This window comes from Chiloscyllium plagiosum, chromosome 23 (assembly GCF_004010195.1).
Source record: "Chiloscyllium plagiosum isolate BGI_BamShark_2017 chromosome 23, ASM401019v2, whole genome shotgun sequence".
Taxonomy (NCBI): Eukaryota; Metazoa; Chordata; class Chondrichthyes; order Orectolobiformes; family Hemiscylliidae; genus Chiloscyllium; species Chiloscyllium plagiosum.
Window position 1 is genome coordinate 30387023 of NC_057732.1, and position 26442 is coordinate 30413464.

A 26442-nucleotide genomic window follows, 5' to 3' on the forward strand; every position below is an offset into this window, starting at 1 on the left:
TGAAAGGTGCCGATAGAACATTCTTCCTTTCTTCATGTGATCTGAAAAATTATGACCTGCTTACTTAAGGTTGAGGAAGCAAGAATCTGACAACTTTAGAGGATTACAGGGTAGCTAGGACAGAACTGAGGAAGCTAGGAGGGGGCATGAAAAAGCCTTGGTGGGAAGAATCAGGGAAAACCCAAACCAAAATGCATACACTTGAGTGAGGAATAAGAGAATGATCAGAGAGAGGGTAGGGCTGATCAGGTATAATGGAGGGAACTTGTGCCTGGAGTCTGAAGAGCTAGGGGAGGCCCAAAACGGATTTTTTGCTTCAGTATTCATGAGAGAGAGGGATCATGTTGATAGTGAGAACACCAAGGACCAGGTTAATAGGCTTGAGCAGATTAATATTAAGGAAGTGGATGTGCTGGAAATTCTGGGAAGCATCAAGATAGGTATGTCTCCAGGGCCAGACCAGATTTATCCAAAGTTACTGCAGGAAGTGAGAAATGAGATTGCTGCATCTCTGGTGATGATCTTTGCATTCTCATTCTCCTATGGAGTACTGGATGATTTGAGGGAGGCGAATGGTGATCCTCCAATCAAGAAAGGTAAGAGGGAAATCTCTGGGAATTACAGACCAGTCAGTCTAATGTGTGTGGTAAGCAAGGTACTGGAAAGGATTCTGAGAGAAAGTATTTATGACTATTGGAAAAAACATAGTTTGATTAAAGATAGTCAGCATGACTTTGTGAGGGGCAGGTCATGCCTCACAAGCCTCATTGAGTTCTTTGAGGATGTGATGACACAAGTTGACGAAGGTCGAGCAGTGAATGTGGTGTATATGAATTTCTGTAAGGCTCATTCAGAAAGTTAGGAGGTATGGGATACAGGGTACAGGGAAATTTGGCTGTCTGGATACAGAATTGTAGTTTTTATAAATTACTTGGATGAAAAATTGGAAAGTTGGGTTAGTGAGTTTGCTGATGACACAAAGGTCAGTGGTGTTGTAGATAGTGTCGAGGGCTGATACAGGCTACAACAAGACATTGACAGGATGTAGAACTGGGCTCAGAAGTGGCAGATGGAGTTCAACCTGAATAAATGCAAAGTGATTCATTTTGGAAGGTTGCATTTGAATGTTGAATATAGGGTTAAAGACAGGATTCTTGGTAGTGTGGAGGAACAGCAGGATCTTGGGGTCCATGTACATAGATCCCTCAAAGTTGCCACCCGAGTTGATAGGATTGTTAAGAAGGCAAATGGTGTTTTGGCTTTCATTAACGGGGGATTGCGTTTAAGAACTGCAAGGCTTTGCAGCTGATCTATAAAACCCTGTTAGACCACACTTGGTATATTTTGTCCCGTTCTGGTTGCCTCATTATAGGAAGGATATAGATGCTTTGTGCAGAGGAGATTTACCAGGATATTGTCTGGATTGGAGGGCTTGTCTTATGAAGAGAAGTTGAGTGAACTCAGGCTTTTCATACTGGAGAGAAGAAGGAAGAAAGGTGACTTGATAGAGGTGTACAAGGTAATGAGAGGCATAGATAGAGTAGATAGCCAGAGACTTTTCCCCAGAGCAGAAATGGCTGTCACTGAAGATCTGGACCCCCAGGAGGGGCCTCTCGGTTCCGTGATCGGTCAAATAAACACGAGCAGCTTGATCTGATTTCAGCAGGGTTTAAAAATTTATTACCAGCATTTATTATCATAGATTATCCAGCAACACAGGGGTTAGGCACCTCTGTGTACTCTGGAAAAGCTGCTGCTGCAATTAGTTTAAAACACAGGCAACTTTTATAGGTCTAACAAATAGAACAGCCTTAATTTCAAAGTTAATCCAATAAAATGACAAATAGACATAAAACTAAGCCAATGATAGTTCCTGAGAACTGATTTGTTTTGCAAGCCTTTATCTCTTGTCACTTGGTTTCCAAGGCCAATTTGAATACTTTAATAATGTCCTATCTTGTTTAGTTAATTCATACTATGAACAGGGCATTGTTTGCTAATCTCTTTCAATTAGTTCAGGAATGCAGTTTTCAGCAGAGTTAGATGCCATTGCTCCTAGAAGCCATTTTGTTATGTTATTTTATGTTACCTGCATTAAGAAGCCATTTTGTTATTAGTAAAAACATGCATTAAATGGTTGTTCCTGACAACAGCCTAACTCCAGAGTTTAGATCCTCATCTCCCCCACTTTGGTCATTCCATGACCACACTATAGGATGTGAGGGCATAAGTTAGATCAGTCCAATTGAATGGATGCCAGAGACTGCCATACTTCCTCCTCCTCTGGGGAGGAAGTAGGGGTAGGCAATGGCGCCTCAACATCTTCATCTGAATGAAGAAGAAGCATTTTCTGAGTGGAACCGATGCTGTCAATAGAAGTTAATATTTTAGCAATAATACACTTAACAATAGCAATGCCGACAAAAAGACCAATTAAAACAATAACAACATACATAGCCATATTTATCAGCCAGTTGTACCATGAGCCGAAACCCCAATCTCCCCATGCCGTGCCCTCAGTCATTTGGTTGACAAAGGTGCAAATGTTATCTACATTCCTGGTAATATTCTCTATGAGGTCAGTGACCCCCATGATGCATTTGCCTTTGACTATGGTGCAAATTCCACCTTCTTTGGCAAGTATGTAGTCAAGTTTGTCCTGGTTTTGTTGGGAAAATAGGCGCAATTCTGAAAGAGTGTCCTTAACTCCTGTTAAGGCAGCAGTTGTGTCATTACCCAAGAGGGTGAGACTGCAAATGAGATAATTTCGACTTTGATGGCTAATAATTCCTGTGGACCCTCCTACAGAGAAAATACTAAGAAATGCATACACCAGAGAGTGAGCCTTAGTGGTGCTCAAAACCTTTGGATTCTTCCAATTTGTGCAGAACTCTGGTGAGACTGAACGTTTGACAGGGAAATCCGAATCCCATTCCCAGATAATTGGACAGGGAACAGTGGTCGGAAAATGTGTTCCTACAGCTATAGCATGGGGAATGCCTATTTCATTAAGGACAAGGAAATTGGTTGCTTTGCCTTGGCTAAAAAAATAGTAACCAGGTTTCGTATAGATAATAGATGGAGCTTCCCAATAAGAAGTGGGCCTGTCTTTGTGACTTCCCGGAACTTATGGATAGTCCATGGCTACAAAGTATGGCTGTCCTGAGCACTTGTGGTGAAAGCTGTTCAATAGAAAGAGATGGATCTTTCGGAAAGAGATATGGTTATCATCCCAGAATGGTTCCTTCCATCCTACAATTGGGAAGATGTGGGTGTCATTAGGCAACTCGTAATGAAGGTGAGTGCTATTACCCATTCCACAAAGGGCCTGAATACCACCAATAACAGAGAGACACTCTTCCCCAAGGCATACACATGAGATGCGAGGTCCTGCCAGGGAGCAGGGGAGACTGGCACATTTAATCACCGCGCAGGGAATAGTCTTGGTGACATTAATGTAAGTACACCCCCATCCTTTACCATTGTAACAACTCAGATAGGCTATTCCGAACTTATTGGAAGAAGTCCATAAGCAGCTAATAAGTAATAATCAAAAGAAATGTTATATTGTGTTCCATACTCTTTCGTTAGGATTCGGGAGGGGAAAAGGAGTCAAGAGCCTTTTGTTGAAGTCAGGGCATAACAGACTACTTCATCCCTGCCAAATATTCTATTGTGACTTTGGAGAGTGAAAGGTAACATTTCCCTATCTTCTCTTTTGCAGCGTGACCTATTTGAATGCGAGCAAGGCTGACCAGAGTTGCCCATAGCACAACTGAAATCAAACTAGCACACAACACCTTGACAGAATAAAGACCATTTAGACTTGTCCTGTAAATGAACTGTTAAATCATTTTGATGCAGTTGATCACAGCAACAGTCATTCTAGGTAACATTCAGTCTCTTGGCATGCAAGGATTTTTTTTTGGCATTGTTGATACACAGTCTCTGGTTGCTCAGGATCGCCAATGCTTCTTGTGCGCCAATGCTGGCAATGGCAAGTCCACACAGCAGGGCAAGTTCGATCTTCATCATCTCCCCCATGCAAGGGGCTCATGTGATGAACTTGCAATGATGGAGATGAACCCAGGCAGAACGTTCGGTGACCTCAGCAGCAGTTGGGGTGGTGAGGAGGACCTGGAAGGGTCATAGAGATGTACAGCACGGAAACAGACCCTCCGGTCCAACCCATCCATGCCAACCAGATATCCCAACCCAATCTAGTCCCACTTGCCAGCACCCGGCCCATATCCCTCCAAGCCTTTCCTATTCATATACCTATCCAAATGCCTCTTAAATGTTGCAATTGTACCAGCCTCCACCACTTTCTCTGGCAGCTCATTCCATACACATACCACCTTCTGCATGAAAAAGTTGCCCCTTAGGTCTCTTTTATATCTTTCCCCTCTTCTCTTAAACCTATGCCCTCTACTTCTAGACTCCCCCACACCAGGGAAAAGACTTTTTTCTATTTATCCTATCCATGCCCCTCATGCTTATGTAAGCCTCTATAAGGTCACCCCTCAGCCTCAGACGGTCCAGAGAAAACAGCCCCAGCCTGTTCAGCCTCTCCCTATAGCTCAAGTCTTCCAACCCCGGCACCTTCCCGAGGTTGGAGGCTGTGGAGTGTCCATTGTAATTAAGTGTAAACCATTTCCTCCTTGCCCAAGTGTATGCAAAATACACAATCAATTAAAATAGGCAGCGACAAAGAAGGAACACAAACTTTTCCAGCAGGGGTCACCCACATTCTGGTTTGAGTATCGAGGGAGTACCCTGTTTGAGGCCATAGTTTGTGCTCTTCAGCAGGGGCTTCCCCCATGATTTCTGTCCCTTACCCAGGTCTGGCATACCCGTCCTTAAACTGTGTCTAACCGGATTTTGCTGGGGGACCAGAAGTTTGGGCTGTAAGGCTGCCTGCTTGGCAGCTGCACATACTTGCCCACTACTTTGGAAACAGTATCAGTTTCCTCGGCATAAGCTGAGCATCGATAATTACCAGATTGATTGGACAAAGCAGCATTACTGTAACGCTACCCCTTGTGGGTTAAAAATCTTCAATGTTCCCACAAGACTCCAAAATTATGGATCATACTAAAAGCACAATGAAGAGTCAGTGTATATTAGTAGTTTTTCCTTTTGCTAGGATGAAAGCATGTCAATTCCCCTTGTCAGCTCCAAGGTAACATTAAAGACACGTCACTCCCCAGTGGCCGCATTTCAACAGTTAAAGCAATGGCCAGCCATTTGTCTTTGGGGGATTTTGCTGTCTTGTTCCTAGACTCAAAGGTGAAATGCTAGGGCCTGCTTGTCCCCATTTTCAGGGTCCCCTCGGGAAAAGGTTGCTCAGCAGTGGTCATTGGGTGGGCACCTGAGATAGATTCCAACCCAGTGGGTATCCTGGTTCCAATCAACCCTATCAGGCTGGCGTATGGCATTTGGGATCTCGGGGGCACTGGATATAATCTATTTTACCTGTAACTTGCATCATGGTTCAGTCTGGTTTTGGCCATCCCAACAGAAAACCACTGCTCACCTCATTTGCAATTGGGAATTCCTGGATTGGTTCATACCGTTGGTCCGGATCATGTCAATGACTCCATGCGGAAAACATTGCAAAAGTATAGGGTTAAATAAAGGTAATTGAGCTTCTTGATTATTGTTCAATTGTATATCACTTCTATCAGACAGATAGGCACATCTTTCAGTATTGTAACAGAAGCCATTTGTATTCAGGCTACTCCCAGAATTTCTCGGCACTTACATTCGTATCACCATTGGACATATTGAGCAAATTGGGCCAGTTTGTTTGTGGTCAAGGCCATGGTTCATTAACATTAATTCCCGGGATGGCACCCAGTTCAGGAGGGCACAGGCCACTCATCCCTATGATATTGACTATGAAGACTGGATGCTTCATTTTCGAAAGAAGGAAAGGTTTGTAATAAGTGGGTGGTGTGCTGGGGACAATCAGGAGATGTTAGGGGCTCAGCAGGTATCCAAGAACAAAATTCCCATCCTCAAAAAGGGTTGGTATGCCAGACATAGGTTTGTGATTCCGAGCAGAATCTAAGTTCTTTATTTTACAGCATTATTGCTTTAACCCTGTTTGTATATTCCTCAACCTTATTGTTTCTCATGTCCCATTTGTTTTTTCATATACTCATTCACAGTCACTTCCCAGCTTTTGGGAGTTCCATCTGCTATATATACTTCCAACCCCCCCCAATCACATGCAGAATTCCTTCGACTGGTCAGTAAGATATCCTTCCATTTTTAATTAGCAATGAATTAATGTATCTATGCTTCAAGTTAACCAAGAGGCAATGAGACAGGTAGGAGAAAGTGAGGACCGCAGATGCTGGAGATCAGAGCTGAAAAATATGTTGCTGGAATCCTGAAGAAGGGCTTATGCCCGAAACATCGATTCTCCTGCTCCTTGGATGCTGCCTGACCTGCTGCACAATGAGACAGGTCACTGACAATGTGTAAAGGAATAAAACCAATTAATTTTGATTGTGATTTGGGCTAATACAATATGGCTGCTAAATACAACGAAAGTAGGGATGCTTTTTAAATTTATTTTAAAGAAGTGAACCATGTAAAGTAATGTATTTCTTTTTTTTAAATTAACACCCTCTTTGAGAATGGCTGCAAGCCTGTCCCATGTGAAATAAACTAGTTGCAGGTGTAATTCTAATATAGTTAAGGCAGTTTCACAAAGTTTGACAAAGACTCATCATTCAGAACACTTGAGACTGTTTTTAAGTAAATTTAAATTATGTCTTTTCAAAATGTTAAGTGTTCATCTTGCCCTTTTATTTTTAAATTGGATGTGGGCTAAAAGATTAAAAAGGAACTTTAATGACCATTTTATTTTGAAAAATATGCAGAAAGGATATTTGGAAGTGCATGGGGCAAAATTCAACTTTGGTCAACTTTGTAAGAAACAAATTGGGCAGAGTGTACAGCTGGTGGCTGATTTGATATTGTTAGTTTTTCATCCCTGCTGAAGTTAACTTTCACTCTCTCTACGATGTCTTGAGTTGTGACTTCTCCAAATAAACATTTTAGATTAGTTGGAGTTTTGAATTATTTAATGCTGTCAAAATTATTATAATATTAAACTGTATTGTGTGGAAATGTAAAATTGGTGTACCCAGATCCAGGCTTTAGGGTACTGTTACATGAATTGGTGAAATTATTGATGCTATTCTGACACCCTATTAACTCAATTTTTACTATGTTGACATATGTATAGTAATTTTAAAAAGTGTCCACTAGCACCTCTAGATCCTTTGTGTAACCTGTATACGTTATTTTATCATTAGTTAATAATTGTATTGTTTCTTGTTTTGTTGACCATTGTCATTTTCAAAGAGGTAATAAGTAGTCAGGCACTAATAACTCAAGTGAGTTTTCTTTGTGATCAAAAGTTAGTTTATGATGCTATTGATGCTCCCTTTGTAAATAGTTGTTAAAAGTTCTCTGATTAAAACAGGCTCTATAGGCTGGCAGCTAATTTTGGTTCTTTATAATTTTATATGTGTGATAGGACATAAGTTAAATGTTTCTTCCTTCCTAACCCTTCTGTCTGATCTCACATACCTAGTCCATATTTGAGCTGTATCTTTCTTGGCTGTGTTTAAAAGAAATAGGTTGATACATTTCAAGTTTTTTTTTAATATATTCCTAAACAGATAACTTAGAAATTAGCAAAACAACTTGTTTTAATTGTCAGTGATTGTATTAGGCAGGCTGATATATCGACTTTATATTTGTATATATATGAAATTTGGGATCAATTGAACAACTTACATGCTTTCTCTAATGCCAGAGTTGCTGATTTGAAATGTGAAGATGTAATGCCTTTAATCCCTGATGTTTCTGTATTTATGTATAATTCTATACTTTGCCTCAGAACTTTTCCAACTTTGAAGTCCACTATAATTACCTGATTCTAGTCACTTAATTTAAATCCAAGATTAGGTTCCTTAAGCAGACCTGACTAGTCATTGCTCATTTACAATGCTCTAGGTCATGAAATGACTGCAGCTGCCTTAAAAAGGTCTTGTCTGTGGGGATCCAAGATGGCGGAGATCTGAGAAGATCGCACTGCAGAGCTCCACATCACAGCACAAGCAGGACGAACCTTTAACCCACCCAACCCAGGCTATCGCAATATCGTGGGACTCGGGAAAGATCATGGAGTCCCAAGAAGTTTCTAAAAATTAACTTAACCTGTGTTTCTAGCCATCCAGAGATGCCGAAAAACGGAGGAGGAGCAGCCGAGGTCGGGTCTGCAGTTCAGCCTGCAGGATCCTCGGAGCCGATTACTTTCCAGGGCCCGGTGAACGAGCACCCGAAATCTCACGAGATGCTGGGAAACAGATTGAAGAGAAGCTGACTCCAATCTCTCATGCTGTAGCAGCTGCTGAGAGACCTGTAGAAGAGGACGGATGAGGTGGAGCACAGGGTCACAGTGGTGGAAGCTGATGCCAGTTCATCCAAGGATAGGATCCAAGTCCTGAAGATGCAGGTCTGTAATTTGCGTGACCAAGTGGATGATCTTGAGAACAGGGACAGGAGAAAAAACATTTGGAACATCGGTCTGCCTGAGGGTAAGGAAGGTGAGCAGCCTGCGGAATATGTGGAGGACTGGCTGCCAAAGTTCCTTGATTTGGAGGCTGGCATGAGAAGATTGAAGATAGAGAGGGCTCACCGGGTTGTAGTGCAGAGATTGGGTCTGGGTCAACATCTTCGTCCTCTCCAGGTGTGGTCCCATCATTACCAGGATAAGGAGAGAGTCATGGAGGCTTCCAGAGTCCAGGAGAAGGATCCGTAGGCCCTAATTTATGAGGGCTTTAAGATCATGTTTTTTCAGGACTTCTCAGCGGCGATGATCTAGAAACGAAAATCTTATGACAATGTCAAGAGAAGACTGAGGGAGCTTGGGATTCAGTAGTCCCTGAAGTATTCGGCAGTGCTCTGGTACACCTTAGATGGCTCCATACACCTCTTTGACACGTCGGAGAAGGCAAGAGACTTTGTGGGCAAACTAACCTAATTTGAACAATTGTAGTATGTATAAATAAAGTGTTGATTGGGTATGTATTTATCATTTTGTAAACGAAAAGGAGGAAGTCCGATTGGAACTTTATTTTTTTTTCATCTATTGATAATAATTTGGTTTAAACTATGTTTGGTGGCAGTTGAGATGTACATTTTCAATTTCTAAGATAGGATATACCAAAGGATGGGTGGGGTATTTATTCCTTTTAAGAAAATGTTTTTTATTCATATTGGTATTCTATGGGGTGTTTATTCTTTTCTGCTTGTGTTTGCGGTGCGGCTCTAGCTGGGAGAAGTGAAGGTGGTTGGGATGGTTAGATGCCTACTTATGGGCAGTTTGGGATGGGTAGTTGCCCCCTATGGGCAGAGGGTGAGTTTCCTTACTCAGCGCTATTGGCATTTTATATGTTGGTTTGTTTTTTGTTTCTTGTTTTTTTTTTATTCTCAATAGTTTTGTAGGTTTGTTAAATGTAGTGGTTTTAGTTTGTAGTTTTTAGGTTTGGTGGATCATGTGACACTAAGGCTCAGAAATTTGTGGTTCGGGTTCCTCCTCTCTGGAATTTAATTGTTATTGCAGAAGATTATGGCTAATGATTTGATTAAATGGTGTACCTGGAATATCAAGGAAAATCACTCACCAATTAAGAGAAAGAAGGTACTCTTGAGTCTTAGAAAGGAGAAGGTAGATATTGCTTTGTTACAGGAGATACATTTGGATGACAAGGAACATCTGAAATTATACAGCAGAATGACCAGAAGTAGGGGAATGGCAATATTGGTTAGGAAGAATCTCCCATTTAAGTTTTTGGAGTGTGTTAAAGACACACACAGGAGGTTTGTAATTCTTAAAGCCTTGTTAAATGGGGAAGAATATGATGTTTTAAATGTTTATTGCCCTCCAGCTCATCCCCTTAAATTTTTGGTAGATGCTTTTTCTAAACTGATAAGTCTTGAGTCCCGGCACATCATTGTAGGAGGAGAATTTAACTGTCTCATGGATCCCACAGTAGACAGATTGCCCAAAGGTCCCTTGATACCCTCTGTACAAACTAAACAGTTAGTGGGTCTGTGTGGGGAGTTAGGGTTGGGTGGATGTCTGGAGATGTCTCCACCCTACAGGTAGGGATTTTACGTTTTTCTCCAGTCCGCACAGATGTCACACCAGGACTGATCTTTTTTTTTCTGACCCCTTGCGGTAACCCTGGATTTGGTGGCATCTTGTACAATTGGTAATATTACCATTTCTGATCATGCTCCAGTGTACCTTATGGTTAAGATTAAGGACATTACAGTGGGTTTGAGGTACTGGCGAATGGATCCCTTTATCCTCAAGGATAATAAGTTTGTGGAGTACTTCTCTAGGGAATTTCAGGCGTTCCTAGACATCAACATAGGCTCGGTTGATAGCTCATCCGTTCTCTGGGAAACTGCCAGTAGGAAGTGGCAGAAGGGTGAGCAGTAACGTCTCCTTGAAGCACAGTTGAAGGCAGCCGAGAAGGCCTCCTTTGACAGACCCTCGTTGGTCAAACTGCAGAGGATTATGGCACTGTGGTCTGCATTAAATTCCATGCTCACGGAGAAGGTAAAGAAGGAGCTGGCTTTTGCAAAGCAAAGGTTATACGAACATGGTGACAAGCCAGGCAAATACTTAGCATATCTTGCTAGAAAGAGGAGTGCCCCACAAGCCATTACGGCGATTAGGGAAGGGTCTGGGAACCTAACATGTGATTCTAAAAAGATCAATGTGGCGTTCCAGAGATTTTACTGTAAGTTATACCAATCCAAGGATTGTGCGGAGGGGCAGGCCAAAATGGAATCCTTTTTAAAGGATCTGAAGCTCCTGGGTGTGACTCCTGAACAACAGTCCTTTCTCAATGCCACGTTATCAGAGCAAGAGGTGCAGGAAGCTATGAGGCAGCTTCAGAGTGGAAAGGCGCCCGGTCCTAATGGACTTCCCAGTGAATTCTATAAGGAATTTATAAGTATATTGTCAGGCCCGATGCTCAATATGTTTAATGATTCATACAGTCATGATTGTCTCCCACCATCTCTGAAAGAGACCAATATTTCACTTATCCTTAAAAAAGGGAACTACCCGGAAGACTGTGCTTCATACAGGCCCATCTCACTCTTAAATGTGAACTTTAAAATCCTCTCTAAGACGCTCGATGGGTAAAGGCTGGAAACTGTGTTACCTTCTATTATTCAAGCGGATTAGACAGGCTTTATAAAAGGTAAAAGGGTCACAGATCCTCCAATAATGTTAGGAGGCTGCTTAATGTAATTCAAGCATGCCAACAGCAGTCAATACAGGGATTGGTGATTTCTCTAGATGCAGAGAAGGCATTTGACCGAGTTGAGTGGCCATACCTTTTCTATAATCTAGTTTGGTTTGGGCGAAGTCTTCATAAGATGGTAAAGGTTCTCTATGGTGGCCCTCTCGCAGCGGTCATCACCAATAGGGTACGATCAAGCAATTTTAATATTTTTGGGGGCAGCCAGTAGGGCTGTCCCCTTTCACCACTGTTTTTTACGTTGGTGATTGAACCATTGGCGGAGGCCATTTGTGGGGATCCCAATATATCAGCTCCAGAAGTGGGGTCAAAACTACATAAGATTTAGTTGTATGCAGACGATGTCCTAATCTTTTTGACAAATCCAGCAGTTTCAGTGTCTCGCTTGATACAATGCATTTGAGCGTTTGGCGGTTTTTTTGCGGACTAGATTAATTTTGCAAAATCAGTGGCTATGCCTATGGGTGGTCTTACGAAGGAGTTAGCTCTTGAGGGTGACTATAGATTCCCATTTAGGTGGTCACAGGTGTGTTTTGTGTATTTGGGCATATTCATTACTCCAGTTCTGGATCGGCTGTTCAAAGCCAATTTTATCCAATTATTTGGAAAAATTAAACAAGATCTTCAAAGATGGGAGGTACTTCCCAAACCCAGTCTCATGGTTGGGTTTGATAGCACTTATTAAGATGAATATTCTCCCTCATTGCTATACCCTATATGGATGCTCCCTCTGATATTCAATAAGCAAACACTCAGGAGGCTGAACGGCTGGTTCAGCTCCTTTATTTGGCATCGTAAGCAGCCCCTCATTAAATTAGTCAAACTGCAACTGCCTCACAGCTTGGGGGGAGTGGACCTTCCAGACATTAAAGTTACTAATTAAGCTTGCTTTTGTCCTACATGAGTGATTGGGTTTGTGGAGATCCTGTTTCAATAAGGTTAGATATCGAAGCCTCCCGGGCAAGGTGCCCCCTTACCAGTTTATTGATTTTGGACAAAATGAAGACGGAGAGAGAATATTGCCATAACCCAATAGTCATCAATACTGTTAAAGCATGGAGGGCAATTCGGCAGAGGGAAGGCAATATTGGCAAAACATCTTTGTTTACACCTTTAGTGGGTGTGCTGGGTTTTCAACCAGGGATGATAGATTCAGGATTTAAACATTGGGCAGTAGGGGTGTGTCTTGCACGGGCGATTTATTTGACGGAGACGCAATGATGTCCTTCGATCGGTTAGTACGGAAATACGAGTTATCTAATAGAGACCTCTTTCATTTTTTTCAAGTTAGGGATTTTATTAAAAAAAAAACACACTTGACTGATCCCTACAAATCTGACATAGAGAGGGGGGTGCTAAGAGTACACTTTCTGTCAGTACTTCATGTCTTCAATTGGGTGTGGGGGGGGGCGGTTCCCCTCAGATGAGTTTGATCGACTCTGCAGGATTTGGGAGAGAGAGAGCTGGGTGTTGAAGTCTCCTCAGAGGCATAGGAGGATATCTGGGAGAATGCAAGGAAGAAATCAATTTGCAATAGGACCCATACTTTACAGTTGAAGATTCTCCACAGGATTCACTTGGCTCCAGACCGTTTGTCAAAATTTAAACTAGGGGTATCTTCAGCATGTCCCAAGTGCAAGGTCTGCAATGGGCACTCGTGATTCCTTAAGAAGGGCTTATGGCGAAACGTCGATTCTCCTGTTCCCTGGATGCTGCCTGACATGCTGCGCTTTTCCAGCAACACATTTCCAGCTCTGATCTCCAGCATCTGCAGACCTCACTTTCTCCTCATTTTCTTTGGTCTTGCGATAGGCTTCAAACATATTGGAGTGCTGTGGCGGGGGCAATGGAGAGGATTTTGGGTGTAAGCGTGGAGAAGGACCCTATTTTTCCCCTTTTGGACCTGCCCATTGTATTTCCTGCAGATGCGCATAAGAAAACCTTTTCAATATTCTCACATTCTGTGCAAGAATGAATATCTTGCATATCCGAAAACCCCCCGGGCCTGTCGAGTTGGTGGAAGATTATTATGGAGCATATTCCCCTGGATTTTCTTACAAATATGATACACCACAAAACTGAGAATTTTTACAAGACACAGCAGCCCTCTTTGGAATACCTTGACACAGATATATCTGCCACACTAACAAGGGCTTTTATATAGCTGTAACAATTGTGTTTTATAAGTCCAATATCCAAAAACTGTGAACGTATGAGCGTTTTGTTTGGCTGGGCTGAATTTATTAGTTTGTTGTTGATTATTTATTTATTTATTTATTCAGTCAAGTAGCCAATTTAGTTTCTCATACTATATTTTTCTATATATGTTTATACATTTGTACATGAGGGTGGGTTGGGGATTTTTTGGGGTTTTTTTTTGTACTGTTTTAAATTGTATTGTTTTGTACTTGTAATATTTAAAGTCTATTTTTTTCAATAAAAAAGTATTTAAAAAATGTCTTGTCTACTCACATGGTAACTAAAACTTCTAATGCACGAAAAATTGCCGAACCCAAAGACACAGATATTAACCCTAGAATAAGAATTTTGTTACATGATTTATCACAACCTAACATTGAACTGAAACTTCAATTGTTATTGAGGGATACGACTGGCACATCAATCACCAATGGAACACAGCAGTCTTAAAATTAAGTGGAAACATACGAGTCTGAAACAGAATAGATTATAATGTTGTCTTCCATATTAAATTGATTTAAAAATAAAATAAAGTTGGCATTCATACAAGGATAAAATAAATTCATTGGACAGTAGGGCAGTCATGGCCTATAAGAACAACAGGGGTTAATATTTCATTTTGTAATCACTGAAGGATCCTTAACCTTAAAAGAAATCATGTTAAATTTCCAAAATGCAAATCAAATCCAAAACAGTCCCGGATCTCGAGCTCCAGGCAACAAAACACAACATTCAATCACCAACAAGCAAATGTGCATCCAAACCGAATCTGAAAGGGTTAAACTTTTTGCAAGCTGCGGGAAGCAGACACACACATTCCAGAAGTCAGAGTTTGGGAGTTTTACCCTTATAAATCTCAGCTGTGGCAGATAACTGCTTAACCAAGTGTGCAAGAATTGTGTCACTGGCCAGTTTTCTTATTTTTTTTAAAGACAAAGGCAGCAACCACCCTCCATATTTCATAAACAAAGAACAAACACCAAAATGAACAGAACAACAAAACAAAGCAAGACAAGCCAAGCTGAACAGATACGATAGATACAACGAACAACAAAACTAATAAGTCGCCAACCATCGAACGTTTGACTACCAGTCACCGGTGACTTTTCCTTTTGTTTCTGTTGATGTTTAACTCGAGCACATTCATTTTTGAGGACCTCAATAGATTTCATGGTACCATTATTAGTTAATTCAATTCCCAATTTGGTGACAGTGTCCTGCCATGGGTGCAAAACTGATTATTTGTGGCTTTTGTCACAGAATTGCCGCAATAGTCTAATTAATTCTTTTTGTGCCCATGATTTAACCAATTAAATGCTTTTAGAGCCAGCTCGTGGCCACTGCTAATGTCTTTTTTTAAGGTGCCAAAAGCTTCGCAGACTGTCAGATTTCTCCAGAAACTTCTCACATATAGTATTACCCATCTTAAATAATCTCCCTTTTATAGTCCCAACTCAAAACTTTTACCATTTAACAGCCCATCAACACACAACAATCTACCGACTTCTACAGACCCTTCTCGACTTTCCTTAACTCTCAGTAATCCTGTTATAATGTATCACGATACTTCCTTGTCTTACAGAACTATTTAAATACCAATTTAAATAATGCCAATCCAACCGAATCAGAGTTCCCAACTCTGCTTACATTCTTCTTTTCTCTTTAATCAGAGTTCCCAACTCTGCTATCTCTTCTTTTCTCTTTAATTTCTTTTCTGTTTTCCTTTATCTAGGGTCCCCAACCCCCAATCTCACTGAGACCGATCTGTTATGGGCTGGACTGAGATGATAGACAGCGAGGGGTCAGGTCAACCACTACTTGAATGAGACAAAAACCAGACGGATATGAAAAAAATCATGTCTGGGTGACCGATTCTTCAACACTCAATATTGGAGGACTCAAGGCTCTTACATCGCTGTCCACAATCCGTCCATGTCATATCCAACTCACAGCCACCAGGAGAAGCCTCTCGGTTCTGCGATCGGTCAAATAAACACGAGCAGCTCGGTCTGATTTCAGCAAGATTTAACAATTTATTATGACCCTGTGTATACGTTATCCAGCAACACAGGGGTTAGGCACCTCTGGAAAAGCTGCTGCTGCAATTAGCTTAAAACACAGACAACTTTTATAGGTCTCTTAACAAATAGAACAGCCTTAATTTCAAAGTTAATCCAATAAAATAAAATAAAATGACAAATTGACGTAAAATTAAGCGAATGATATTTCCTGAGACAGCCTTTAACTCTTGTTACTTGGTTTCCAAGGCCAATTTGAATACTTTAAGAATATCCTATCTTGCTTAGTTAATTCATACTATGAATAGGGTATTGTTTGCTAATCTCTTTCAATTAGTTCAGGAATGCAGTTTTCAGCAGAGTTAAATAACATTGCTCCTAGAAGCCATTTTGTTATGTTATTTTATGTTATTTGCATTAAGAAGCCATTTTGTAGTTAGTAAAAGCATGCATTAAATGGTTGCTGTTGACAATAGCCTAAATCCAGATTTTGACTCACGAGGGGTCATAATTTTAAGGTGATTGGAGGAGGAAGGTATAGGTGAGATGTCAGAGGTAGGTTCTTTACATAGAGAGTGATGGTAGTAGAGTCAGAGGCATTAGGGACATTTTAGTGACTGCACGGCAGAAAATTGAGGGTGTATAGGTTAGGTTGATCTTAGATTAAGATAAATGCTCGGCCCAACGTTGTCGGCTGAAGTACCTGTACTGTGCTGTACTGTTCCATGTTCTATGTTCTATATCTTACCAGTACTTTTTTGATTGAGCACTATTGATTTGAAATACAATTGGTTTCTGATTGGTTTCTGAGAACAATAAACATTTTTATGACATTTTATTTCTATACATGAGTGTAGAGATTGGTCTTCTTGGCTTCTTTACAATATTATTGGAGCTTCAAAACTGATAATTGTTTTCAAATGTGATTTGTTAATTTGGAAGCTTATTTCCAAACTTTAAAGTATGAACTAATTAATTACATTCTCTCAGAAAATGAGCCAAACTAGTTCTACATCAATTTAGTATCAGATTTGACATTCTGTAAAGCTGACATAGCCATAGTTGTTGAAGGTGCATTTAGCAATATACAATGAGCGTATTTTTCTCCCTTTTTTTTCTTTCTTGGTATAATTTTACAAGGCAGGCATTAAACCTACACGTTGGGATATCTTGCTATGTATTGTGGTTTATAGAAAATGGGAAAAAAAGGTAATTTATGCAATTGTTTCATTAAATCTCTTCAATGCAAGAGAAAATCAGAACTGATGCTTTAGTTTAATGTGTGTTTGTTAATATAATCAGTTGCTGGCTCTGCAGGTATTATAACTGTAATGCAGTATTGCGGTGCTGCATTGAACTTCATAAAAGTTGGCAATTACTTTCTGGGAAGTTACTAAAATCACATTTATATTACCAGCATGGATTCAATTCTGATTGTGTTGTTCAAAATGATTCAGTCTGTTGCAAATTATTCGCTGCTTTCAGCCAGCAGTCAAGTTGGTAAAAATTGAATTTTGTTCAGAGCTATATGGTACACTGGACCTTCTCACACTTGGGTACTCAAATAGGCAATCTGCCATCCTGTACTTTGCGTGCATAATGGTTCTCAAATGCATGACCAGCTCTTTGCACATACTTTTATGAAGAAACCATGTGGACAAAGCTGATAAGTGATCTATATTTTTGTGTTTATCACTGCCTTTTTAAAGTACTCCACAGTTCACACACAATTTGGTACATTGCAACATGATCTTCATAGAATCATAGAGGTCTACAACACAGGAAAGGCTCATGAATCTGCACCTGTCAGAAACAACTAACCAATGCTCCAAATCTCATTTTCCAGCACTTGGCCCATAGCCTTGTGTGCACTTGCAATGCCAAGAGACACGTAAATGCTGCTCAAATGTCATGAGGGTTTCTGCCTCTACCACCCTTGCAGGCAGTGAATTCCAGAGTCCCAGCACACTCTGTGTGAAATATTTTTTGTCACATCCTCTCTAAACCTCCCCTTCTCTTACTCTTATGCTCTCGGTCATTGATCCTTCCACCAAGGGGAAAAAGTTCCTTCCTGTCTACTCTACCAATGCCCCACATAATTTTATACATCGCAATCATGCCCTTCTTCAGTCTCCTCGTCTCCAAGGAAAACAATCCTGATCTATCCAAACTCTGTCACAACTAAAACTTTCCAGCTCAGGCAACATCCCAAAAATCTCCTCTGCACTGCACTCACATCCCTCTTATAATGTGGATTCCAGAACTGCACACAAAACTTTAGTTATAGTCTGCCCAATGTTTAATATACTTCCAGCATAACTTCCTGATTCTTAAATTCTATGCTTTGGTTAATAAAGGCAAGTGTGCCATTTGCTATCTTAACCTCTTCAATTGCCTGTCCTGCTACTCTAAGGGAGAAAGTGAGGGCTGCAGATGCTGGAGATCAGAGCTAAAAATCTGTTGCTGGAAAAGCGCAGCAGGTCAGGCAGCATCCAAGGAACAGGAGTGTTCCTTGGATGCTGCCTGACCTGCTGCGCTTTTCCAGCAACACATTTTCAGCTCTGCTACTCTAGGGGACTACATACACCAAGGCCCCTTTGATCCTCATTGGTTCCCAGAGTCCTGCATTCATTATCCCTTGCATTGTTTGTCTTGCCCAACTGCATCACCTCACCTATCCAGATTGAATTTATTTGCCACTGATCAACCCATCTATATCCTCCCATAATCTAAGTCTGTCCTCCTCAATATTTACCACCTCGTCAATTTTCATGTCAACCTTACTACGATCAAGTCTAAGTCATTTGTATGTACCACAAACAGCAAGGGCCTCAACAATGCAGAGTTACACTGGACATGTTTCTTTGCAGAAAAACATCCCTCGACCATCACCCTCTATGGCACTTAGCCAATTCTGGACCCAATGAGTCAAATATTTTTGGATCCTATGAGTTCTTACTATTGTTATCAGTCTCCCATGTGAGATTTTATCAAAAAGCCTTCATAATAATGCTAAATCTAAAGCTGAGTGCTCCTAACATAATTTGCTTGTTCAGAGTTTAAACAGTCAGAATAGTATTTGTTCAACCTGCTGACACCTATCCATAGATTTTATGCAGGTTTATTTGCAAAAACTTGTGATACTTAGAGAGCTGCTTCAATCCTGTACTGTCTTTGGGAAGTCTGCACTATCTGTGAGCAAGATAAGCAACAGCATAAGTGTTCAACCAATCCAGTCAAAAAATCTGCACTGAGAGTAGAGTCTACATTATAAATTACACTAGGGAGTTGCAGCAAATGGATAATGTTATTTGAATAATACTCCAGAGGCCCAGACTAATACTCAAAAGGCATGAGTCACAGAGTTATTCAGCACAGAAACAAAGTTTTCGGTCCAACTTATCCTTGCCGACCAGGCTTCCCAAACTAAACTAGTCTTACGTGCCTGTATTTGGTCCATATCTGGCTAAACCTTTCTTATTCGTGTACCTATCCAATGTTGCAACTGTACCTGGACCTACCACTTCCTCTAGCAGTTCATTCCAAATATGCACCACCCTATGTTTGAAAAAGTTGCCCCTCTGGTCCCTTTTATATCTTTCCCCTCTCACCTTAAACCTATGCTGTCTAGTTTTGAACTTCCCTACCTTGCGGAAAAGATCTTTGCTATTCACCTTATCCGTGCCCCTCATGATTATAAGGTCATCCCTCAACCTCCTCAAGGGAAAGAAATCCCAGCCCATCCAACCTCTCCATTTGGCTCAAATCCTCCAATCTTGGAAACAACCTTGTAAGTCTTTGCTGTACCCTTTCCAATTTAATAATATCTTTCCGAAAGCAGGATGACCGGGACTGTATGTGGTACTCCAGAAGCAGCTTCACTAATGTCCTGTACAGCCACATGAAATCCTAACTCCTAAGCACAAAGCTCTGACCAATGAAGGCAAGCATTCCAAACGCCTCGTTCAGCACACTGTCTACTTGTGATGCCACTTTCAGGGAACAATGTACCTGAGTCCCTAGGTCTCTCTGTTCAATAACACTCCCCAGGCCCAAGTATTTAAATCTTGCCCTAGTTTGTCTTACCAACATTTCTGTATGTATCTAAATGAAACTCCATCTGTCACTCCTTGGTCCATTGACCTAGCTGATCAAGATCCCATTGTACTCTTAGATAACTTTCTTCACCATCCACTATACCACCAATTTTGGTGTCATCCACAAACTTACTAACCGTGCTTCCTATTTTCTCATCCAAATTGTTGACATAAATGATAAACAAAAATGAACCTAGCACCGATCCCGGCAGAACACTGCTGGTCACAAGTCTCCAGTTCAAAAAATAACCTTATATCACCATCCTCTGTCTTCTACTGTCAAGCCAATTTTGTATCCAATTTGCTAGTGCGCTCTGCATCCCATGTGATCTAACTTTATTAAACAGTCTACTATGCGGAACCTTGTCAAAGGCCTTGCTAACATCGATATCGACGACATTTTGCGCTCTGCTCTCATCTGTCTTCTTAGTTACATCCTCAAAAATCTCAATCAAGAGTTCAAATTCCCCTATGACAGCTAGGAGAATTTAAGTAAGTTAATTCATAATTCTGGAATAGACTGTTAGCCTTACTAATAATTATCATGAAGCCACCAGATAGTCAGTGGCACGGTGGCACAGTGGTTAGCACTACTGCCTCACAGCACTAGAGACCTGGGTTCAATTCCCACCTCAGGCGATTGACTGTTTGGAGTTTGCACATTCTCCCTGTGTCTGCGTGGGTTTCCTCCGGGTGCTCCGGTTTCCTCCCACAGTCCAAAGATATGCAGGCCAGGTGAATTGGCCATGCTAAATTGCCCGTAGTGTTAGGTAAGGGGTAAATATAGGGGAATGGGTGGGGCGGTGTGGACTTGTTGGCCCGAAGGGCCTGTTTGCACACTGTAAGTAATCTAATCTAAAAACTCATTTTGTTCACTAATGTGCTTCAAAACAAAAGAAATTCACTGTTTTTACTTGGTCTACACTACATGTAACTCCAGACTTACAGCAATGCAGTTGATTCTTGACCACCCTGTGAAATGCCCTTGCAAAGTCAATTGATCTTACCAAACAAATAATATGAATACTTACACAAAATTAACTACAATGGTTAAAGAAAGGCAATCATCACTGCCTTCTCCAGAAATTGCTAGTGATACTTGCAGGCCAGAAGTGAACAAGAAAAAGGTTAAATATGAGGGAAGGTATATTTGTATCCAAGTTTTATTGGGCTATCATCACATGGAAATTCTAATAAATCTACATTCATAAGGAATTTAATGAACTTGTGATTCAACAAAATATGGAGCTTAATAAAAGGTGGTGAAATAATGGTGAAGCAAGTTCAGTGTTGAAGTGAGCACAGACTGGTCAATGTAACGTGATACAGCCTTCTCCAAGATGTAGGAAGTACAATTTCAAAGTTTGCAGACGCGATAAAAATATGGCCATGTTGTACTCGAGTTGTAATCTTTAAAAGGACATAGAAAAACTGGTGAAAAGGACAAATGTAAGGAAGACTCAGTTTGATGTGAATTAGCTTGAAGGTAATAGGGAAAGCTCGTAACGTTTGAAAAAGCATAGGTGGCTTGTAAATTGGGACATTGTATACAAAAACAAATACATTGTGCTAAACCTTTACAAATCACAGGTTAGGCCTCAGCTGTTATGTAGAATTCTAGATGCAAATATTAGCAGACATAGAGGAGGTTTGTCAGGCTGACACCAATCATGTGGAAAGATTGTTTTCCTGACAATAGAGAAGGTTAAGGGGAAAGTTGATGGGGATATTCAAAACACGAGGGGATTGAATGAATAGCAGAGAGGCAGTAGGAGCAATTAGGGATAAACAGATTCCTTTGAGAAGTGAGTTGGGGAAATAAGTGGTTTTCATAAAAAGGTTTGTTACGTTGAGAACACATTACTTGAAAGACGAATTTCATAAGAGTTTTCAAAAAGCTATATAGGCTTGAAAGGATTTGCAAGTTTCTGACAAAATAAAATTGGGCTTGGAACTATCAAATTCAATGATTCTGTAAATAAATACATTGGGATACCAAACTGACTTGGATGTCTGAAACAGATGTTATTGGATCTTGTGGAGCGTTCTTGCATTGGGTTTAGCATTTTTCGCTTCAGTCTCCTTTTGAGACAATACTGATTCTTAAAGCTGTTCCTTTCAATAGCATTGATGTTCCATGTCTTATCAATAGGTTAATTGTAGTATTAAATTAAACCTGCAACTAAATTTGTGAAATAAACAATTTTCAAGTCATAATATTTTTATTTATTCACACTTCATGTGTACATTTTTTTCATCTGTAGCATATTTGTCATACAATCATGGGGCAGTTTCCTTTCTCTTTCCCTTCTCATCACCTAAATGCATCAATCTTGGTGACATGTTTCTAAAAAGGCATAGAATGATGAGACTGTGAAATTTGTTGCCACATGTAACAGATAACATTGAAGCATTAAAGCATCTTGATAGATAAGGGAGAAAAAAAGAGGAATGTGGGAGTAGAAGGGAATATGGTCGGACTGGAAGGGGATTTATGGAAGTAGAAACACCTCATAGAGTCATAGAGAGGGACAGCATGGAAACGGCCCCTTCGGTCCAACCCGTCCATGCCGACCAGATATCCCAACCCAATCTAGTCCCACCTGCCAGCACCCGGCCCATATCCCTCCAAACTCTTCCTATTCATATACCCATACAAATTCCTCATAAATGTTGCAATTGTACTAGCCTCCAACACGTCCTCTGGCCGCTCATTCCATACACGTACCACCCTCTGTGTGAAAAAGTTGCCCAGTAGGTCTCTTTTATATTCTTCCCCTCTCAGCCTAAACCTATGCCCTCCAGTTCTGGACTCCCCGATCCCAGGGAAAATACTTTGCCTATTTACCCTATCCATGCCCCTCATAATTTTGTAAACCTCTATAACGTCACCTCCCAGCTCCAGGAAAAACAACCCCAGCCTGTTCAGCCTCTCCCTTTAGCTCAGATCCTCCAACCCTGGCAACATCCTTATAAGTCTTTTCTGAACCCTTTCAAGTTTCACAACATCCATCCGATAGGAAGGAGACCAGAAATGCACGCAATATTCCAACAGTGGCCTAACCAATGTCCTGTACATGACCTCCCAACTCCTGTACTCAGTACTCTGTCCAATAAAGGAAAGCATACCAAACGCCTTCTTCACTATCCTATCTACCTGCAACTCAACCTTCAAGGAGCTATGAACCTTTGTTCAGCAACACTCCCTAGGACTTTACCATTAAGTGTATAAGTCCTGCTAATATTTGCTTTCCCAAAATGCAGCACCTCGCATTTATCTGAATTAAACTCCATCTGCCACTTCTCAGCCCATTGGCCCATTTGGTCCAGATCCTGTTGTAATCTGAGGTAACCCTCTTCGCTGTTCACGACACCTTCAATTTTGGTGTCACCTGCAAACTTACTAACTGTACCTCTTATGCTCGCATCCAAATCATTTATGTAAATGACAAAAAGTAGAGGGCCCAGCACCGATCCTTGTGACACTCCACTGGTCACAAGCCTCCAGTCTGAAAAACAACCGTCCACCAACACCCTCTGTCTTCTACCTTTGAACCAGTTCTGTATTCCAATGGCTAGTTCTTCCTGTATTCAGTGAGATCTAACCTTACTAATCTTTACGCAGAGAGTTGTGAGTGCATGGAATGTGTTTCCAGCAGCAGTTGTGGAAGCGAGGTCATTGGGGATATTTAAGAGATTGCTGGACATGCATATGGTCACAGAAATTTGAGGGTTCGTTCATTAGGTTTACCTTACATGAGGATCAATGGTTGGCACAACATCATGGGCTAAATGGCCTGTTGTGTGCTGTACTGTTCTATGTTCTCTGTTCTATAATCAGTCTCCCACGGGGAACCTTGTCGAACGCCTTACTGAAGTCCATATAGAACACATCTGCCGCTCTGCCCTCATCAATCCTCTTTGTTACTTCCTCAAAAAGCTCAATCAAATTTGTGAGACATGATTTCCCACACAGAAAGCCATGTTGACTATCCCGAATCATTTCTTGCCTTTCCAAATACATGTACATCCTGTCCCTCAGGATTCCCTCCAACAACTTGCCCACCACCAACGTCAGGCTCACTGGTCTATAGTTCCCTGGCTTGTCCTTACCACCCTTCTTAAACAGTGGAATCACGTTAGCCAACCTCCAGTCTTCCAGCATTTCACCTGTGACTATCGATGATACAAATATCTCAGCAAGAGGCCCAGCAATCACTTCTCCAGCTTCCCACAGAATTCTCAGGTACACCTGATCAGGTCCTGGGGATTTATCCACCTTTACCCATTTCAAGGCATCCAGCACTTTCTCCTCTGTAATATGGACATTTTGCAAGATGTCACCATCTGTTTCCCCACAGTCTATATCTTCCATATCCTTTTTCACAGTAAATACTGACGTAAAATACTCATTTAGTATCTCCCCATTTTCTGCGGCTCCACACAAAGGCTGCCTTGCTGATCTTTGAGGTGGGGGGAAAGTGAGGACTGCAGATGCTGGAGATCAGAGCTGAAAATGTGTTGCTGGAAAAACGCAGCAGGTCAGGCAGCATCCAAGGAGCAGGAGAATCGACGTTTCGGGCATGAGCCCTTCTTCAGGAATGAGGAAAGTGTGTCCAGCAGGCTAAGGTAAAAGGTAGGGAGGAGGGACTTGGGGGAGGGGCGTTGGAAATGCGATAGGTGGAAGGAGGTCAAGGTGAGGGTGATAGGCCGGAGTGCCGGTGGGGGCAGAGAGGCCAGGAAGAAGATTGCAGGTTAGGAAGGTGGTGCTGAGTTCGAGAGATTTGACTGAGACAAGGTGGGGAAGGGGAAATGAGGAAACTGGAGAAATCCGAGTTCATCCCTTGTGGTTGGAGGGTTCCTAGGCGGAAGATGAGGCGCTCTTCCTCCAACCGTCGTGTTGCTATGGTCTGATGGAGGAGTCCAAGGACCTGCATGTCCTTGGTGGAATGGGAGAGAGAGTTGAAGTGTTCAGCCACGGGGTGGTTGGGTTGGTTGGTCCGGGTGTCCCAGAGGTGTTCTCTGAAACGTTCCGCAAGTAGGCGGCCTGTCTCCCTGATATAGAGGAGGCCACATCAGGTGCAGCAGTTGTAGTAAATGATGTGTGTGGAGGTACAGGTGATTTGTGACGGATATGGAAGGATCCCTTGGGGCTTTGGATTTCAGTGAGTCCCTCTCTCACTGCATACCCCAGGTCATCTCCTCTGCCCAGAAGCTCTTCAGCCACGTTCTCAAACAGACTCGCTACCACAGCCACATCGCCTTCCTCAGCACCTGCCTACGGAACCGACTGACCCACACGGACTCCGAACTACGTTCAGACCAACAAAATTTGGACCCAACCAGGACAACCAGTACCTACAACAAATCCGAAGCCTCCAGCAACAGACCTCCCTCCGGATCCTCCGCAGCCATGCGCCGCTACCTACATTCCCTGCAATTAGACTTACCCCAGCTCAGGACAACACTCTCACAGACCTGCAAAGGACCTCTACTGTTCTTCATCCACAGAAGAATCCGTACACGAAACAAACAGTTCTTCCTAGCCATATCGGAAATTAAAGACAGTAAGTACCAAAAACTTTCATGTACTTACCCCCACACTCTGGGTTCCTCAACTGTTCCAGAATCTTCCATCGGCCTCCGAAATCACTCAGGCGCCATTAACCACACGGCTGCTGCAGCGCCCACGGCAGCAACCGCTTCCACGCATGACGTCACTTCCGCCCCCACCGACCTCGCAGCCTCTGCGATCGCCGCCCAGACAACCGCCTCCACGATCGCCAGGAAGACCATCGCCGACAGATTCGCGGCCCCCGTGGGATCCACGGCTATCGGGAATAACAACATTTCTGTCATCACCACAGCCACTTCTGCCCCTAGTGACATCACTAACCTGCAGAACCACCATGCCGCATGCTCCGCCCCCACGCCGATCTCCATCACCATGCCTAACCCTGCCCCCACGCCGATCTCCGTCACCACGCCTAACTCCGCCCCCACGCCGATCTCCGTCACCATGCCTAACCCTGCCTACACTCCGATCTCCGCTCGCATGCCTAGCCCCGCCCCCACGTTCAACCCCACCCCACTCCCAGCTCCAACCCCACACCAGGTCCTAGCTCCCAGCCCTGCCGTGTTTTCACCATCCCTCCAGCACTACCCCTCTCTGAGGATGAAAGATTAGTCCTCAGCAGAGGCCTCACCTTCATTCCCCTACGCTCTCAGATTAACGAGTTCAACACAAGGCGAGACGTCGAACAATTCTTCCACCGCCTTCGCCTCCGCGCCTACCTCTTCAACCAGGATTCTCGCCCACCCTCTGATGACCCCATCTCCCGCCTCCAACACACCCCATCCACCTGGACACCCCATGCTAGCCTCTTACCTGCCCTCGATCTCTTCGTAGCCAACTGCGGCCGCGACATTAACCGCCTCAACCAACTGCTGCCGCGACATTAACCAGCTCAACCTCTCCACCTCTCTCACCCACTCCAACCTCTCACCCTAGGAACGTGCAGCCCTCCACTCCCTCCGTTCCAACCCCAACATCAAACCGGCAGACAAGGGAGGTGCGGTTGTAGTTTGGCGCACTGACCTTTACACTGCTGAGGCTAAACGCCAGCTCGCGGACACCTCCTCTACTGCCCCCTTGACCACCTCCCACCACCAAACCATCATCTCCCAGACCATCCATAACTTCATCACCTCAGGGGATCTCCCATCCACCGCCTCCAACCTCATAGTCCCACAACCCCGCAC

At 42.4% G+C, this 26442-nt stretch overlaps 1 protein-coding gene and 1 long non-coding RNA gene across 16 annotated transcripts in view; one reads left to right on the plus strand and one right to left on the minus strand.

The window, feature by feature from the left end:
* The window catches only part of magi2a (membrane associated guanylate kinase, WW and PDZ domain containing 2a), a 682885-nt gene that overhangs the window by 290448 nt on the left and 365995 nt on the right, over nucleotides 1-26442 (plus strand). The gene's annotated exons all lie outside the window — the stretch shown is intronic.
* On the minus strand, nucleotides 4051-13898 carry LOC122561727. Its single transcript, XR_006315093.1, has 3 exons — nucleotides 13839-13898; nucleotides 5537-5597; nucleotides 4051-4137 (listed from the first exon to the last, which is right to left on the minus strand). It is a non-coding gene; the product is annotated as an uncharacterized LOC122561727 (long non-coding RNA).